A 19033-nucleotide genomic window follows, 5' to 3' on the forward strand; every position below is an offset into this window, starting at 1 on the left:
TCACTGGCCACTTTATTAGGTACACCTGTCCAACTGTGTGTTAAGACTTAATTTCTAATCAGCCAATCACATGGCGGCAACTCAGTGCATTTAGGCATGTAGACATGGTCAAGACAATCTCCTGCAGTTCAAACCGAGCATCAGTATGGGGAAGAAAGGTGATTTGAGTGCCTTTGAACGTGGCATGATTGTTGGTGCCAGAAGGGCTGGTCTGAGTATTTCAGAAACTGCTGATCTACTGGGATTTTCACGCACAACCATCTCTAGGGTTTACAGAGAATGGTCCGAAAAAGAAAAAAAATCCAGTGAGCGGCAGTTCTGTGGCCGGAAATGCCTTGTTGATGCCAGAGGTCAGAGGAGAATGGGCAGACTGGTTCGAGCTGATAGAAAGGCAACAGTGACTCAAATTGCCACCCGTTACAACCAAGGTAGGCAGAAGAGCATCTCTGAACGCACAGTGCGTCGAACTTTGAGGCAGATGGGCTACAGCAGCAGAAGACCACACTGGGTACCACTCCTCTCAGCTAAGAACAGGCATCTGATGGCTACTTTAAGCAGGATAATGCGCCATGTCATAAAGCTCGAATCATCTCAGATTGGTTTCTTGAACATGACAATGAGTTCACTGTACTCAAATGGCCTCCTCAGTCACCAGATCTCAATCCAATAGAGCATATTTGGGATGTGGTGGAACGGGAGATTCGCATCAGGGATGTGCAGCCTACAAATCTGCGCCAACTGTGTGATGCCATCATGTCAATATGGTCCAAAATCTCTGAGGAATGCTTCCAGCACCTTGTTGAATCTCTGCCACGAAGAATTGAGGCAGTTCTGAAGGCAAAAGGGGGTCCAACCCGTTACTAGCATGGTGTACCTAATAAAGTGGCCAGTGAGTGTATGTATATACAGTGAGTACCTCTTATGCGCCGTCCCCTAGTGATATATATGTATACACAGTGAGTACCTCCAGTATACAGTATCCTCCCCTACAGCTATATACATAGTGTGTACCTGCTATATATGTATAGCGCCGTCCCCTACTGATACATATGTATATGCAGTGAGTACCTCCAGTATACAGTATCCTCCCCTAGTGCTATATACATAGTGTGTGCCTGCTATATATGTATAGCGCCGTCCCCTACTTCTACATATGTATATACAGTGAGTACCTCCAGTATACAGTATCCTCCCCTAGTGCTATATACAGTACCTGCTATATATGTATAGCGCCGTCCCCTACTTCTACATATGTATACACAGTGAGTACCTCCAGTATACAGTATCCTCCCCTACAGCTATATACATAGTGTGTACCTGCTATATATGTATAGCGCCGTCCCCTACTGATACATATGTATATGCAGTGAGTACCTCTTATGCGCCGTCCCCTAGTGATATATATGTATACACAGTGAGTACCTCCAGTATTCAGTATCCTCCCCTAGTGCTATATACAGTACCTGCTCTATATGTATAGCGCAGTCCCCTACTTCTACATATGTATATGCAGTGAGTACCTCCAGTATACAGTATCCTACCCTAGTGCTATATACATAGTGTGTGCCTGCTATATATGTATAGCGCCGTCCCCTACTGCTACATATGTATATACAGTGAGTACCTCCAGTATACAGTATCCTCCCCTAGTGCTATATACAGTACCTGCTATATATGTATAGCGCCGTCCCCTACTGCTACATATGTATATACAGTGAGTACCTCCAGTATACAGTATCCTACCCTAGTGCTATATACAGTACCTGCTATATATGTATAGCGCCGTCCCCTACTGCTACATATGTATATGCAGTGAGTACCTCCAGTATACAGTATCCTCCCCTAGTGCTATATACAGTACCTGCTATATATGTATAGCGCCGTCCCCTACTGCTACATATGTATATACAGTGAGTACCTCCAGTATACAATATCCTCCCCTTGTGCTATATACAGTATCTGCTATATATGTATAGCGCCGTCCCCTACTGCTACATATGTATATGCAGTGAGTACCTCTTCTGCGCCGTCCCCTAGTGATATATATGTATACACAGTGAGTACCTCCAGTATTCAGTAACCTCCCCTAGTGCTATATACAGTACCTGCTATATATGTATAGCGCAGTCCCCTACTGCTACATATGTATATGCAGTGAGTACCTCCAGTATACAGTATCCTCCCCTAGTGCTATATACAGTACCTGCTATATATGTATAGCGCCGTCCCCTACTGCTACATATGTATATACAGTGAGTACCTCCAGTATACAATATCCTCCCCTAGTGCTATATACAGTATCTGCTATATATGTATAGCGCCGTCCCCTACTGCTACATATGTATATGCAGTGAGTACCTCTTCTGCGCCGTCCCCTAGTGATATATATGTATACACAGTGAGTACCTCCAGTATTCAGTATCCTCCCCTAGTGCTATATACAGTACCTGCTAAATATGTATAGCGCCGTCCCCTACTGATACATATGTATATACAGTGAGTACCTCTTCTGCGCCGTCCCCTAGTGATATATATGTATACACAGTGAGTACCTCCAGTATACAGTATCCTCCCCTAGTGCTATATACATAGTGTGTGCCTGCTATATATGTATAGCGCCGTCCCCTACTTCTACATATGTATATACAGTGAGTACCTCTTATGCGCCGTCCCCTAGTGATATATATGTATATACAGTGAGTACCTCCAGTATACAGTATCCTCCCCTAGTGCTATATACAGTACCTGCTCTATATGTATAGCGCCGTCCCCTACTTCTACATATGTATATACAGTGAGTACCTCCAGTATACAGTATCCTCCCCTAGTGCTATATACATAGTGTGTGCCTGCTATATATGTATAGCGCCGTCCCCTACTTCTACATATGTATATACAGTGAGTACCTCTTATGCGCCGTCCCCTAGTGATATATATGTATATACAGTGAGTACCTCCAGTATACAGTATCCTCCCCTAGTGCTATATACAGTACCTGCTCTATATGTATAGCGCCGTCCCCTACTTCTACATATGTATATACAGTGAGTACCTCCAGTATACAGTATCCTCCCCTAGTGCTATATACATAGTGTGTACCTGCTATATATGTATAGCGCAGTCCCCTACTGCTACATATGTATATACAGTGAGTACCTCTTATGCGCCGTCCCCTAGTGATATATATGTATATACAGTGAGTACCTCCTGTATACAGTATCCACACCATATATATGTATACACGTAGTGTCCGCCCCAGTGATATATATGTAGGTAGTGTCCTCCCCTAGTAATATAATTGTGGGCACCTATAGACAGTATCCTCCCCTAGTGCTATATACATAGTGTGTACCTGCTATAAATGTATAGCGCCGTCCCCTACTTCTACATATGTATATGCAGTGAGTACCTCCAGTATACAGTATCCTCCCCTACAGCTATATACATAGTGTGTACCTGCTATATATGTATAGCGCCGTCCCCTACTGATACATATGTATATACAGTGAGTACCTCCAGTATACAGTATCCTCCCCTAGTGCTATATACATAGTGTGTGCCTGCTATATATGTATAGCGCCGTCCCCTACTTCTACATATGTATATACAGTGAGTACCTCCAGTATACAGTATCCTCCCCTAGTGCTATATACATAGTGTGTACCTGCTATATATGTATAGCGCAGTCCCCTACTGCTACATATGTATATACAGTGAGTACCTCTTATGCGCCGTCCCCTAGTGATATATATGTATACACAGTGAGTACCTCCAGTATACAGTATCCTCCCCTACAGCTATATACATAGTGTGTACCTGCTATATATGTATAGCGCCGTCCCCTACTGATACATATGTATATGCAGTGAGTACCTCCAGTATACAGTATCCTCCCCTAGTGCTATATACATAGTGTGTGCCTGCTATATATGTATAGCGCCGTCCCCTACTTCTACATATGTATATACAGTGAGTACCTCCAGTATACAGTATCCTCCCCTAGTGCTATATACAGTACCTGCTATATATGTATAGCGCCGTCCCCTACTTCTACATATGTATACACAGTGAGTACCTCCAGTATACAGTATCCTCCCCTACAGCTATATACATAGTGTGTACCTGCTATACAGTGGGGAAAAAAAGTATTTAGTCAGTCAGCAATAGTGCAAGTTCCACCACTTAAAAAGATGAGAGGCGTCTGTAATTTACATCATAGGTAGACCTCAACTATGGGAGACAAACTGAGAAAAAAAAATCCAGAAAATCACATTGTCTGTTTTTTTTTCATTTTATTTGCATATTATGGTGGAAAATAAGTATTTGGTCAGAAACAAGCAATCAAGATTTCTGGCTCTCACAGACCTGTAACTTCTTCTTTAAGAGTCTCCTCTTTCCTCCACTCATTGCCTGTAGTAATGGCACCTGTTTAAACTTGTTATCAGTATAAAAAGACACCTGTGCACACCCTCAAACAGTCTGACTCCAAACTCCACTATGGTGAAGACCAAAGAGCTGTCAAAGGACACCAGAAACAAAATTGTAGCCCTGCACCAGGCTGGGAAGACTGAATCTGCAATAGCCAACCAGCTTGGAGTGAAGAAATCAACTGTGGGAGCAATAATTAGAAAATGGAAGACATACAAGACCACTGATAATCTCCCTCGATCTGGTGCTCCATGCAAAATCCCACCCCGTGGGGTCAGAATGATCACAAGAACGGTGAGCAAAAATCCCAGAACCACGCGGGGGGACCTAGTGAATGAACTGCAGAGAGCTGGGACCAATGTAACAAGGCCTACCATAAGTAACACACTACGCCACCATGGACTCAGATCCTGCAGTGCCAGACGTGTCCCACTGCTTAAGCCTGTACATGTCCGGGCCCGTCTGAAGTTTGCTAGAGGGCATTTGGATGATCCAGAGGAGTTTTGGGAGAATGTCCTATGGTCTGATGAAACCAAACTGGAACTGTTTGGTAGAAACACAACTTGTCGTGTTTGGAGGAAAAAGAATACTGAGTTGCATCCATCAAACACCATACCTACTGTAAAGCATGGTGGTGGAAACATCATGCTTTGGGGCTGTTTCTCTGTAAAGGGGCCAGGACCACTGATCCAGGTACATGAAAGAATGAATGGGGCCATGTATCGTGAGATTTTGAGTGCAAACCTCCTTCCATCAGCAAGGGCATTGAAGATGAAACGTGGCTGGGTCTTTCAACATGACAATGATCCAAAGCACACCGCCAGGGCAACGAAGGAGTGGCTTCGTAAGAAGCATTTCAAGGTCCTGGAGTGGCCTAGCCAGTCTCCAGATCTCAACCCTATAGAAAACCTTTGGAGGGAGTTGAAAGTCCGTGTTGCCAAGCGAAAAGCCAAAAACATCACTGCTCTAGAGGAGATCTGCATGGAGGAATGGGCCAACATACCAACAACAGTGTGTGGCAACCTTGTGAAGACTTACAGAAAACGTTTGACCTCTGTCATTGCCAACAAAGGATATATCACAAAGTATTGAGATGAAATTTTGTTTCTGACCAAATACTTATTTTCCACCATAATATGCAAATAAAATGAAAAAAAAACAGACAATGTGATTTTCTGGATTTTTTTTTCTCAGTTTGTCTCCCATAGTTGAGGTCTACCTATGATGTAAATTACAGACGCCTCTCATCTTTTTAAGTGGTGGAACTTGCACTATTGCTGACTGACTAAATACTTTTTTTCCCCACTGTATATGTATAGCGCCGTCCCCTACTGATACATATGTATATGCAGTGAGTACCTCTTATGCGCCGTCCCCTAGTGATATATATGTATACACAGTGAGTACCTCCAGTATTCAGTATCCTCCCCTAGTGCTATATACAGTACCTGCTCTATATGTATAGCGCAGTCCCCTACTTCTACATATGTATATGCAGTGAGTACCTCCAGTATACAGTATCCTCCCCTAGTGCTATATACATAGTGTGTGCCTGCTATATATGTATAGCGCCGTCCCCTACTGCTACATATGTATATACAGTGAGTACCTCCAGTATACAGTATCCTCCCCTAGTGCTATATACAGTACCTGCTATATATGTATAGCGCCGTCCCCTACTGCTACATATGTATATACAGTGAGTACCTCCAGTATACAGTATCCTCCCCTAGTGCTATATACAGTACCTGCTATATATGTATAGCGCCGTCCCCTACTGCTACATATGTATATGCAGTGAGTACCTCCAGTATACAGTATCCTCCCCTAGTGCTATATACAGTACCTGCTATATATGTATAGCGCCGTCCCCTACTGCTACATATGTATATACAGTGAGTACCTCCAGTATACAATATCCTCCCCTAGTGCTATATACTGTATCTGCTATATATGTATAGCGCCGTCCCCTACTGCTACATATGTATATGCAGTGAGTACCTCTTCTGCGCCGTCCCCTAGTGATATATATGTATACACAGTGAGTACCTCCAGTATTCAGTATCCTCCCCTAGTGCTATATACAGTACCTGCTATATATGTATAGCGCAGTCCCCTACTGCTACATATGTATATGCAGTGAGTACCTCCAGTATACAGTATCCTCCCCTAGTGCTATATACAGTACCTGCTATATATGTATAGCGCCGTCCCCTACTGCTACATATGTATATACAGTGAGTACCTCCAGTATACAATATCCTCCCCTAGTGCTATATACAGTATCTGCTATATATGTATAGCGCCGTCCCCTACTGCTACATATGTATATGCAGTGAGTACCTCTTCTGCGCCGTCCCCTAGTGATATATATGTATACACAGTGAGTACCTCCAGTATTCAGTATCCTCCCCTAGTGCTAAATACAGTACCTGCTATATATGTATAGCGCCGTCCCCTACTGATACATATGTATATACAGTGAGTACCTCTTCTGCGCCGTCCCCTAGTGATATATATGTATACACAGTGAGTACCTCCAGTATACAGTATCCTCGCCTAGTGCTATATACAGTACCTGCTCTATATGTATAGCTCAGTCCCCTACTGATACATATGTATATACAGTGAGTACCTCTTATGCGCCGTCCCCTAGTGATATATATGTATATACAGTGAGTACCTCCAGTATACAGTATCCTCCCCTAGTGCTATATACAGTACCTGCTCTATATGTATAGCGCCGTCCCCTACTTCTACATATGTATATACAGTGAGTACCTCCAGTATACAGTATCCTCCCCTAGTGCTATATACATAATGTGTACCTGCTATATATGTATAGCGCAGTCCCCTAGTGCTACATATGTATATACAGTGAGTACCTCTTATGCGCCGTCCCCTAGTGATATATATGTATATACAGTGAGTACCTCCTGTATACAGTATCCACACCATATATATGTATCCACGTAGTGTCCGCCCCAGTGATATATATGTAGGTAGTGTCCTCCCCTAGTAATATAATTGTGGGCACCTATAGACAGTATCCTCCCCTAGTGCTATATACATAGTGTGTACCTGCTATAAATGTATACCGCCGTCCCCTACTTCTACATATGTATATGCAGTGAGTACCTCCAGTATACAGTATCCTCCCCTACAGCTATATACATAGTGTGTACCTGCTATATATGTATATACAGTGAGTACCTCTTATGCGCCGTCCCCTAGTGATATATATGTATACACAGTGAGTACCTCCAGTATACAGTATCCTCCCCTACAGCTATATACATAGTGTGTACCTGCTATATATGTATATACAGTGAGTACCTCTTATGCGCCGTCCCCTAGTGATATATATGTATACACAGTGAGTACCTCCAGTATACAGTATCCTCCCCTACAGCTATATACATAGTGTGTACCTGCTATATATGTATAGCGCCGTCCCCTACTGATACATATGTATATGCAGTGAGTACCTCCAGTATACAGTATCCTCCCCTAGTGCTATATACATAGTGTGTGCCTGCTATATATGTATAGCGCCGTCCCCTACTTCTACATATGTATATACAGTGAGTACCTCCAGTATACAGTATCCTCCCCTAGTGCTATATACAGTGCCTGCTATATATGTATAGCGCCGTCCCCTACTTCTACATATGTATACACAGTGAGTACCTCCAGTATACAGTATCCTCCCCTACAGCTATATACATAGTGTGTACCTGCTATATATGTATAGCGCCGTCCCCTACTGATACATATGTATATGCAGTGAGTACCTCTTATGCGCCGTCCCCTAGTGATATATATGTATACACAGTGAATACCTCCAGTATTCAGTATCCTCCCCTAGTGCTATATACAGTACCTGCTCTATATGTATAGCGCAGTCCCCTACTTCTACATATGTATATGCAGTGAGTACCTCAAGTATACAGTATCCTCCCCTAGTGCTATATACATAGTGTGTGCCTGCTATATATGTATAGCACCGTCCCCTACTGCTACATATGTATATACAGTGAGTACCTCCAGTATACAGTATCCTCCCCTAGTGCTATATACAGTACCTGCTATATATGTATAGCGCCATCCCCTACTGCTACATATGTATATACAGTGAGTACCTCCAGTATACAGTATCCTCCCCTAGTGCTATATACAGTACCTGCTATATATGTATAGCGCCGTCCCCTACTGCTACATATGTATATGCAGTGAGTACCTCCAGTATACAGTATCCTCCCCTAGTGCTATATACAGTACCTGCTATATATGTATAGCGCTGTCCCCTACTGCTACATATGTATATACAGTGAGTACCTCCAGTATACAATATCCTCCCCTAGTGCTATATACAGTATCTGCTATATATGTATAGCGCCGTCCCCTACTGCTACATATGTATATGCAGTGAGTACCTCTTCTGCGCCGTCCCCTAGTGATATATATGTATACACAGTGAGTACCTCCAGTATTCAGTATCCTCCCCTAGTGCTATATACAGTACCTGCTATATATGTATAGCGCAGTCCCCTACTGCTACATATGTATATGCAGTGAGTACCTCCAGTATACAGTATCCTCCCCTAGTGCTATATACAGTACCTGCTATATATGTATAGCGCCGTCCCCTACTGCTACATATGTATATACAGTGAGTACCTCCAGTATACAATATCCTCCCCTAGTGCTATATACAGTATCTGCTCTATATGTATAGCGCAGTCCCCTACTTCTACATATGTATATGCAGTGAGTACCTCCAGTATACAGTATCCTCCCCTAGTGCTATATACATAGTGTGTGCCTGCTATATATGTATAGCGCCGTCCCCTACTGCTACATATGTATATACAGTGAGTACCTCCAGTATACAGTATCCTCCCCTAGTGCTATATACAGTACCTGCTATATATGTATAGCGCCGTCCCCTACTGCTACATATGTATATACAGTGAGTACCTCCAGTATACAGTATCCTCCCCTAGTGCTATATACAGTACCTGCTATATATGTATAGCGCCGTCCCCTACTGCTACATATGTATATGCAGTGAGTACCTCCAGTATACAGTATCCTCCCCTAGTGCTATGTACAGTACCTGCTATATATGTATAGCGCCGTCCCCTACTGCTACATATGTATATACAGTGAGTACCTCCAGTATACAATATCCTCCCCTAGTGCTATATACAGTATCTGCTATATATGTATAGCGCTGTCCCCTACTGCTACATATGTATATGCAGTGAGTACCTCTTCTGCGCCGTCCCCTAGTGATATATATGTATACACAGTGAGTACCTCCAGTATTCAGTATCCTCCCCTAGTGCTATATACAGTACCTGCTATATATGTATAGTGCAGTCCCCTACTGCTACATATGTATATGCAGTGAGTACCTCCAGTATACAGTATCCTCCCCTAGTGCTATATACAGTACCTGCTATATATGTATAGCGCCGTCCCCTACTGCTACATATGTATATACAGTGAGTACCTCCAGTATACAATATCCTCCCTTAGTGCTATATACAGTATCTGCTATATATGTATAGCGCCGTCCCCTACTGCTACATATGTATATGCAGTGAGTACCTCTTCTGCGCCGTCCCCTAGTGATATATATGTATACACAGTGAGTACCTCCAGTATTCAGTATCCTCCCCTAGTGCTATATACAGTACCTGCTATATATGTATAGCGCCGTCCCCTACTGATACATATGTATATACAGTGAGTACCTCTTCTGCGCCGTCCCCTAGTGATATATATGTATACACAGTGAGTACCTCCAGTATACAGTATCCTCCCCTAGTGCTATATACAGTACCTGCTCTATATGTATAGCGCAGTCCCCTACTGATATATATGTATATACAGTGAGTACCTCTTATGCGCCGTCCCCTAGTGATATATATGTATATACAGTGAGTACCTCCAGTATACAGTATCCTCCCCTAGTGCTATATACAGTACCTGCTCTATATGTATAGCGCCGTCCCCTACTGCTACATATGTATATACAGTGAGTACCTCCAGTATACAGTATCCTCCCCTAGTGCTATATACATAGTGTGTACCTGCTATATATGTATAGCGCAGTCCCCTACTGCTACATATGTATATACAGTGAGTACCTCTTATGCGCCATCCCCTAGTGATATATATGTATATACAGTGAGTACCTCCTGTATACAGTATCCACACCATATATATGTATACACGTAGTGTCCGCCCCAGTGATATATATGTAGGTAGTGTCCTCCCCTAGTAATATAATTGTGGGCACCTATAGACAGTATCCTCCCCTAGTGCTATATACATAGTGTGTACCTGCTATAAATGTATAGCACCGTCCCCTACTTCTACATATGTATATGCAGTGAGTACCTCCAGTATACAGTATCCTCCCCTACAGCTATATACATAGTGTCTACCTGCTATATATGTATAGCGCCGTCCCCTACTGATACATATGTATATACAGTGAGTACCTCCAGTATACAGTATCCTCCCCTAGTGCTATATACATAGTGTGTGCCTGCTATATATGTATAGCGCCGTCCCCTACTTCTACATATGTATATACAGTGAGTACCTCCAGTATACAGTATCCTCCCCTAGTGCTATATACAGTACCTGCTCTATATGTATAGCGCAGTCCCCTACTGCTACATATGTATATACAGTGAGTACCTCCAGTATACAGTATCCTCCCCTAGTGCTATATACATAGTGTGTACCTGCTATATATGTATAGTGCAGTCCCCTACTGCTACATATGTATATACAGTGAGTACCTCTTATGCGCCGTCCCCTAGTGATATATATGTATACACAGTGAGTACCTCCAGTATACAGTATCCTCCCCTACAGCTATATACATAGTGTGTACCTGCTATATATGTATATACAGTGAGTACTTCTTATGCGCCGTCCCCTAGTGATATATATGTATACACAGTGAGTACCTCCAGTATACAGTATCCTCCCCTACAGCTATATACATAGTGTGTACCTGCTATATATGTATAGCGCCGTCCCCTACTGATACATATGTATATGCAGTGAGTACCTCCAGTATACAGTATCCTCCCCAAGTGCTATATACATAGTGTGTGCCTGCTATATATGTATAGCGCCGTCCCCTACTTCTACATATGTATATACAGTGAGTACCTCCAGTATACAGTATCCTCCCCTAGTGCTATATACATAGTGTGTGCCTGCTATATATGTATAGCGCCGTCCCCTACTTCTACATATGTATATACAGTGAGTACCTCCAGTATACAGTATCCTCCCCTAGTGCTATATACAGTACCTGCTCTATATGTATAGCGCAGTCCCCTACTGCTACATATGTATGTACAGTGAGTACCTCCAGTATACAGTATCCTCCTCTAGTGCTATATACATAGTGTGTACCTGCTATATATGTATAGTGCAGTCCCCTACTGCTACATATGTATATACAGTGAGTACCTCTTATGCGCCGTCCCCTAGTGATATATATGTATACACAGTGAGTACCTCCAGTATACAGTATCCTCCCCTACAGCTATATACATAGTGTGTACCTGCTATATATGTATATACAGTGAGTACCTCTTATGCGCCGTCCCCTAGTGATACAGTCATGGCCAAAAGTATTGACACCCCTGCAATTGTGTCAGATAATATTTAGTTTCTTCCTGAAAATGATTGCAAACACAAATTCTTTGGTATTATTATCTTCATTTAATTTGTCTTAAATGAAAAAACACAAAAGAGAATGAAGCAAAAAGCAAAACATTGATCATTTCACACAAAACTTCAAAAATGGGCCGGACAAAAGTATTGGCACCCTCAGCCTAATACTTGGTTGCACAACCTTTAGCCAAAATAACTGCGACCAACTGCTTCCGGTAACCATCAATGAGTTTCTTACAATGCTCTGCTGGAATTTTAGACCATTCTTCTTTGGCAAACTACTCCAGGTCCCTGATATTTGAAGGGTGCCTTCTCCAAACTGCCATTTTTAGATCTCTCCACAGGTGTTCTATGGGATTCAGGTCTGGACTCATTGCTGGCCACCTTAGAAGTCTCCAGTGCTTTCTCTCAAACCATTTTCTAGTGCTTTTTGAAGTGTGTTTTGGGTTATTGTCCTGCTGGAAGACCCATGACCTCTGAGGTAGACCCAGCTTTCTCACACTGGGCCCTAAATTATGCTGCAAAATTTGTTGGTAGTCTTCTGACTTCATAATGCCAAGCACACGGTCAAGCAGTCCAGTGCCAGAGGCAGCAAAGCAACCCCAAAACATCAGGGAACCTCCGCCATGTTTGACTGTAGGGACCGTGTACTTTTCTTTGAATGCCTCTTTTTTCTCCTGTAAACTCTATGTTGATGCTTTTGCCCTAAAAGCTCTACTTTTGTCTCAAATGACCAGAGAACATTCTTCCAAAATATTTTAGGCTTTTTCAGGTAAGTTTTGGCAAACTCCAGCCGGGCTTTTTTATGTCTCGGGGTAAGAAGTGGAGTCTCCTACCATACAGTCCCTTTTCATTCAGATGCCGATGGATAGTACGGGTTGACACCGTTGTACCATTGGACTGCAGGGCAGCTTGAACTTGTTTGGATGTTAGTGGAGGTTCTTTATCCAACATCCGCACAATCTTGCATTGAAATCTCTTGTCAATTTTTCTTTTCCGGCCACATCTAGAGAGGTTAGCCACAGTGCCATGGGCTTTAAACTTCTTGATGACACTGCGCACGGTAGACACAGGAACATTCAGGTCTTTGGAGATGGACTTGTAGCCTTGATATTGCTCATGCTTCCTCATAATTTGGTTTCTCAAGTCCTCAGACAGTTCTTTGGTCTTCTTTCTTTTCTCCATGCTCAATGTGGTACAAACAAGGACACAGGACAGAGGTTGAGTCAACTTTAATCCATGTCAACTGGCTGCAAGTGTGATTTAGTTATTGCCAACACCTGTTAGGTGCCACAGGTAAGTTACAGGTGCTGTTAATTACACAAATTAGAGAAGCATCACATGATTTTTCGAACAGTGCCAATACTTTTGTCCACCCTCTTTGTTATGTTTGGTGTGGAATTATATCCAATTTGGCTTTAGGACAATTCTTTTTGTGTTTTTTCATTTAAGACAAAGTAAATGAAGATAATAATACCAAAGAATTTGTGTTTGCAATCATTTTCAGGAAGAAACTGAGTATTATCTGACAGAATTGCAGGGGTGTCAATACTTTTGGCCATGACTGTATATATGTATACACAGTGAGTACCTCCAGTATACAGTATCCTCCCCTACAGCTATATACATAGTGTGTACCTGCTATATATGTATAGCGCCGTCCCCTACTGATACATATGTATATGCAGTGAGTACCTCCAGTATACAGTATCCTCCCCTAGTGCTATATACATAGTGTGTGCCTGCTATATATGTATAGCGCCGTCCCCTACTTCTACATATGTATATACAGTGAGTACCTCCAGTATACAGTATCCTCCCCTAGTGCTATATACAGTACCTGCTATATATGTATAGCGCCGTCCCCTACTTCTACATATGTATACACAGTGAGTACCTCCAGTATACAGTATCCTCCCCTACAGCTATATACATAGTGTGTACCTGCTATATATGTATAGCGCCGTCCCCTACTGATACATATGTATATGCAGTGAGTACCTCTTATGCGCCGTCCCCTAGTGATATATATATATACACAGTGAGTACCTCCAGTATTCAGTATCCTCCCCTAGTGCTATATACAGTACCTGCTCTATATGTATAGCGCAGTCCCCTACTTCTACATATGTATATGCAGTGAGTACCGCCAGTATACAGTATCCTCCCCTAGTGCTATATACATACTGTGTGCCTGCTATATATGTATAGCGCCGTCCCCTACTGATACATATGTCTATACAGTGAGTACCTCTTCTGCGCCGTCCCCTAGTGATATATATGTATACACAGTGAGTACCTCCAGTATACAATATCCTCCCCTAGTGCTATATACAGTATCTGCTATATATGTATAGCGCCGTCCCCTACTTCTACATATGTATATACAGTGAGTACCTCCAGTATACAGTATCCTCCCCTAGTGCTATATACATAGTGTGTACCTGCTATATATATATAGCGCCGTCCCCTACTGATACATATGTATATGCAGTGAGTACCTCCAGTATACAGTATCCTCCCCTAGTGCTATATACATAGTGTGTGCCTACTATATATATGTAGCGCAGTCCCCTACTGCTACATATGTATATACAGTGAGTTCCTCTTATGCGCCGTCCCCTAGTGATATATAGGTATACACAGTGAGTACCTCCAGTATACAGTATCCTCCCCTAGTGCTATATACAGTACCTGCTCTATATGTATAGCGCCGTCCCCTACTTCTACATATGTATATACAGTGAGTACCTCCAGTATACAGTATCCTCCCCTAGTGCTATATACATAGTGTGTGCCTGCAATATATGTATAGCGCAGTCCCCTACTGCTACATATGTATATACAGTGAGTACCTCCAGTATACAGTATCCTCCCCTAGTGCTATATACATAGTGTGTACCTGCTATATATATATAGCGCCGTCCCCTACTGATACATATGTATATGCAGTGAGTACCTCCAGTATACAGTATCCTCCCCTAGTGCTATATACAGTACCTGCTATATATGTATAGTGACGTCCCCTACTGCTACATATGTATATGCAGTGAGTACCTCCAGTATACAGTATCCTCCCCTAGTGCTATATACATAGTGTGTGCCTGCTATATATGTATAGCGCAGTCCCCTACTGCTACATATGTATATACAGTGAGTACCTCCAGTATACAGTATCCTCCCCTAGTGCTATATACATAGTGTGTACCTACTATATATATATAGCGCCGTCCCCTACTGATACATATGTATATGCAGTGAGTACCTCCAGTATACAGTATCCTCCCCTAGTGCTATATACAGTACCTGCTATATATGTATAGTGACGTCCCCTACTGCTACATATGTATATGCAGTGAGTACCTCCAGTATACAGTATCCTCCCCTAGTGCTATATACATAGTGTGTGCCTGCTATATATGTATAGCGCAGTCCCCTACTGCTACATATGTATATACAGTGAGTACCTCCAGTATACAGTATCCTCCCCTAGTGCTATATACATAGTGTGTACCTACTATATATATATATAGCTCCGTCCCCTACTGATACATATGTATATGCAGCGAGTACCTCCAGTATACAGTATCCTCCCCTAGTGCTATATACATAGTGTGTGCCTGCTATATATGTATAGCGCAGTCCCCTACTGCTACATATGTATATGCAGTGAGTACCTCCAGTATACAGTATCCTACCCTAGAGCTATATACAGTACCTGCTATATATGTATAGTGCCGTCCCCTACTGCTACATATGTATATACAGTGAGTACCTCCAGTATACAATATCCTCCCCTAGTGCTATATACAGTATCTGCTATATATGTATAGCGCCGTCCCCTACTGCTACATATGTATATGCAGTGAGTACCTCTTCTGCGCCGTCCCCTAGTGATATATATGTATACACAGTGAGTACCTCCAGTATACAGTATCCTCCCCTAGTGCTATATACAGTACCTGCTCTATATGTATAGCGCAGTCCCCTACTGATGCATATGTCTATACAGTGAGTACCTCCAGTATACAATATCCTCCCCTAGTGCTATATACAGTACCTGCTATATATGTATAGCGCCGTCCCCTACTGATACATATGTCTATACAGTGAGTACCTCTTCTGCGCCGTCCCCTAGTGATATATATGTATACACAGTGAGTACCTCCAGTATACAGTATCCTCCCCTAGTGCTATATACAGTACCTGCTCTATATGTATAGCGCAGTCCCCTACTGATACATATGTCTATACAGTGAGTACCTCTTCTGCGCCGTCCCCTAGTGATATATATGTATACACAGTGAGTACCTCCAGTATACAGTATCCTCCCCTAGTGCTATATACAGTACCTGCTCTATATGTATAGCGCCGTCCCCTACTTCTACATATGTATATACAGTGAGTACCTCCAGTATACAGTATCCTCCCCTAGTGCTATATACATAGTGTGTGCCTGCTATATATGTATAGCGCAGTCCCCTACTGCTACATATGTATATACAGTGAGTTCCTCTTATGCGCCGTCCCCTAGTGATATATAGGTATACACAGTGAGTACCTCCAGTATACAGTATCCTCCCCTAGTGCTATATACAGTACCTGCTCTATATGTATAGCGCCGTCCCCTACTTCTACATATGTATATACAGTGAGTACCTCCAGTATACAGTATCCTCCCCTAGTGCTATATACATAGTGTGTACCTGCTATATATATATAGCGCCGTCCCCTACTGATACATATGTATATGCAGTGAGTACCTCCAGTATACAGTATCCTCCACTAGTGCTATATACATAGTGTGTGCCTGCTATATATGTATAGCGCAGTCCCCTACTGCTACATATGTATATACAGTGAGTTCCTCTTATGCGACGTCCCCTAGTGATATATAGGTATACACAGTGAGTACCTCCAGTATACAGTATCCTCCCCTAGTGCTATATACAGTACCTGCTCTATATGTATAGCACCGTCCCCTACTTCTACATATGTATATACAGTGAGTACCTCCAGTATACAGTATCCTCCCCTAGTGCTATATACATAGTGTGTACCTGCTATATATGTATAGCGCCGTCCCCTACTTCTACATATGTATATACAGTGAGTACCTCCAGTATACAGTATCCTCCCCTAGTGCTATATACATAGTGTGTACCTGCTATATATGTATAGCGCAGTCCCCTACTGCTACATATGTATATACAGTGAGTACCTCCAGTATACAGTATCCTCCCCTAGTGCTATATACATAGTGTGTACCTGCTATATATGTATAGCGCAGTCCCCTACTGCTACATATGTATATACAGTGAGTACCTCCAGTATACAGTATCCTCCCCTAGTGCTATATACAGTACCTGCTCTATATGTATAGCGCCGTCCCCTACTTCTACATATGTATATACAGTGAGTACCTCCAGTATACAGTATCCTCCCCTAGTGCTATATACATAGTGTGTGCCTGCTATATATGTATAGCGCAGTCCCCTACTGCTACATATGTATATACAGTGAGTTCCTCTTATGCGCCGTCCCCTAGTGATATATAGGTATACACAGTGAGTACCTCCAGTATACAGTATCCTCCCCTAGTGCTATATACAGTACCTGCTCTATATGTATAGCGCCGTCCCCTACTTCTACATATGTATATACAGTGAGTACCTCCAGTATACAGTATCCTCCCCTAGTGCTATATACAGTACCTGCTCTATATGTATAGCGCCGTCCCCTACTTCTACATATGTATATACAGTGAGTACCTCCAGTATACAGTATCCTCCCCTAGTGCTATATACATAGTGTGTGCCTGCTATATATGTATAGCGCAGTCCCCTACTGCTACATATGTATATACAGTGAGTTCCTCTTATGCGCCGTCCCCTAGTGATATATAGGTATACACAGTGAGTACCTCCAGTATACAGTATCCTCCCCTAGTGCTATATACAGTACCTGCTCTATATGTATAGCGCCGTCCCCTACTTCTACATATGTATATACAGTGAGTACCTCCAGTATACAGTATCCTCCCCTAGTGCTATATACATAGTGTGTACCTGCTATATATATATAGCGCCGTCCCCTACTGATACATATGTATATGCAGTGAGTACCTCCAGTATACAGTATCCTCCACTAGTGCTATATACATAGTGTGTGCCTGCTATATATGTATAGCGCAGTCCCCTACTGCTACATATGTATATACAGTGAGTTCCTCTTATGCGACGTCCCCTAGTGATATATAGGTATACACAGTGAGTACCTCCAGTATACAGTATCCTCCCCTAGTGCTATATACAGTACCTGCTCTATATGTATAGCACCGTCCCCTACTTCTACATATGTATATACAGTGAGTACCTCCAGTATACAGTATCCTCCCCTAGTGCTATATACATAGTGTGTACCTGCTATATATGTATAGCGCCGTCCCCTACTTCTACATATGTATATACAGTGAGTACCTCCAGTATACAGTATCCTCCCCTAGTGCTATATACATAGTGTGTACCTGCTATATATGTATAGCGCAGTCCCCTACTGCTACATATGTATATACAGTGAGTACCTCCAGTATACAGTATCCTCCCCTAGTGCTATATACATAGTGTGTACCTGCTATATATGTATAGCGCAGTCCCCTACTGCTACATATGTATATACAGTGAGTACCTCCAGTATACAGTATCCTCCCCTAGTGCTATATACAGTACCTGCTCTATATGTATAGCGCCGTCCCCTACTTCTACATATGTATATACAGTGAGTACCTCCAGTATACAGTATCCTCCCCTAGTGCTATATACATAGTGTGTGCCTGCTATATATGTATAGCGCAGTCCCCTACTGCTACATATGTATATACAGTGAGTTCCTC

The sequence above is a fragment of the Dendrobates tinctorius genome, unplaced genomic scaffold, assembly GCF_039654945.1.
Source record: "Dendrobates tinctorius isolate UK_male_01 unplaced genomic scaffold, ASM3965494v1 ptg000019l, whole genome shotgun sequence".
NCBI lineage: Eukaryota > Metazoa > Chordata > Amphibia > Anura > Dendrobatidae > Dendrobates > Dendrobates tinctorius.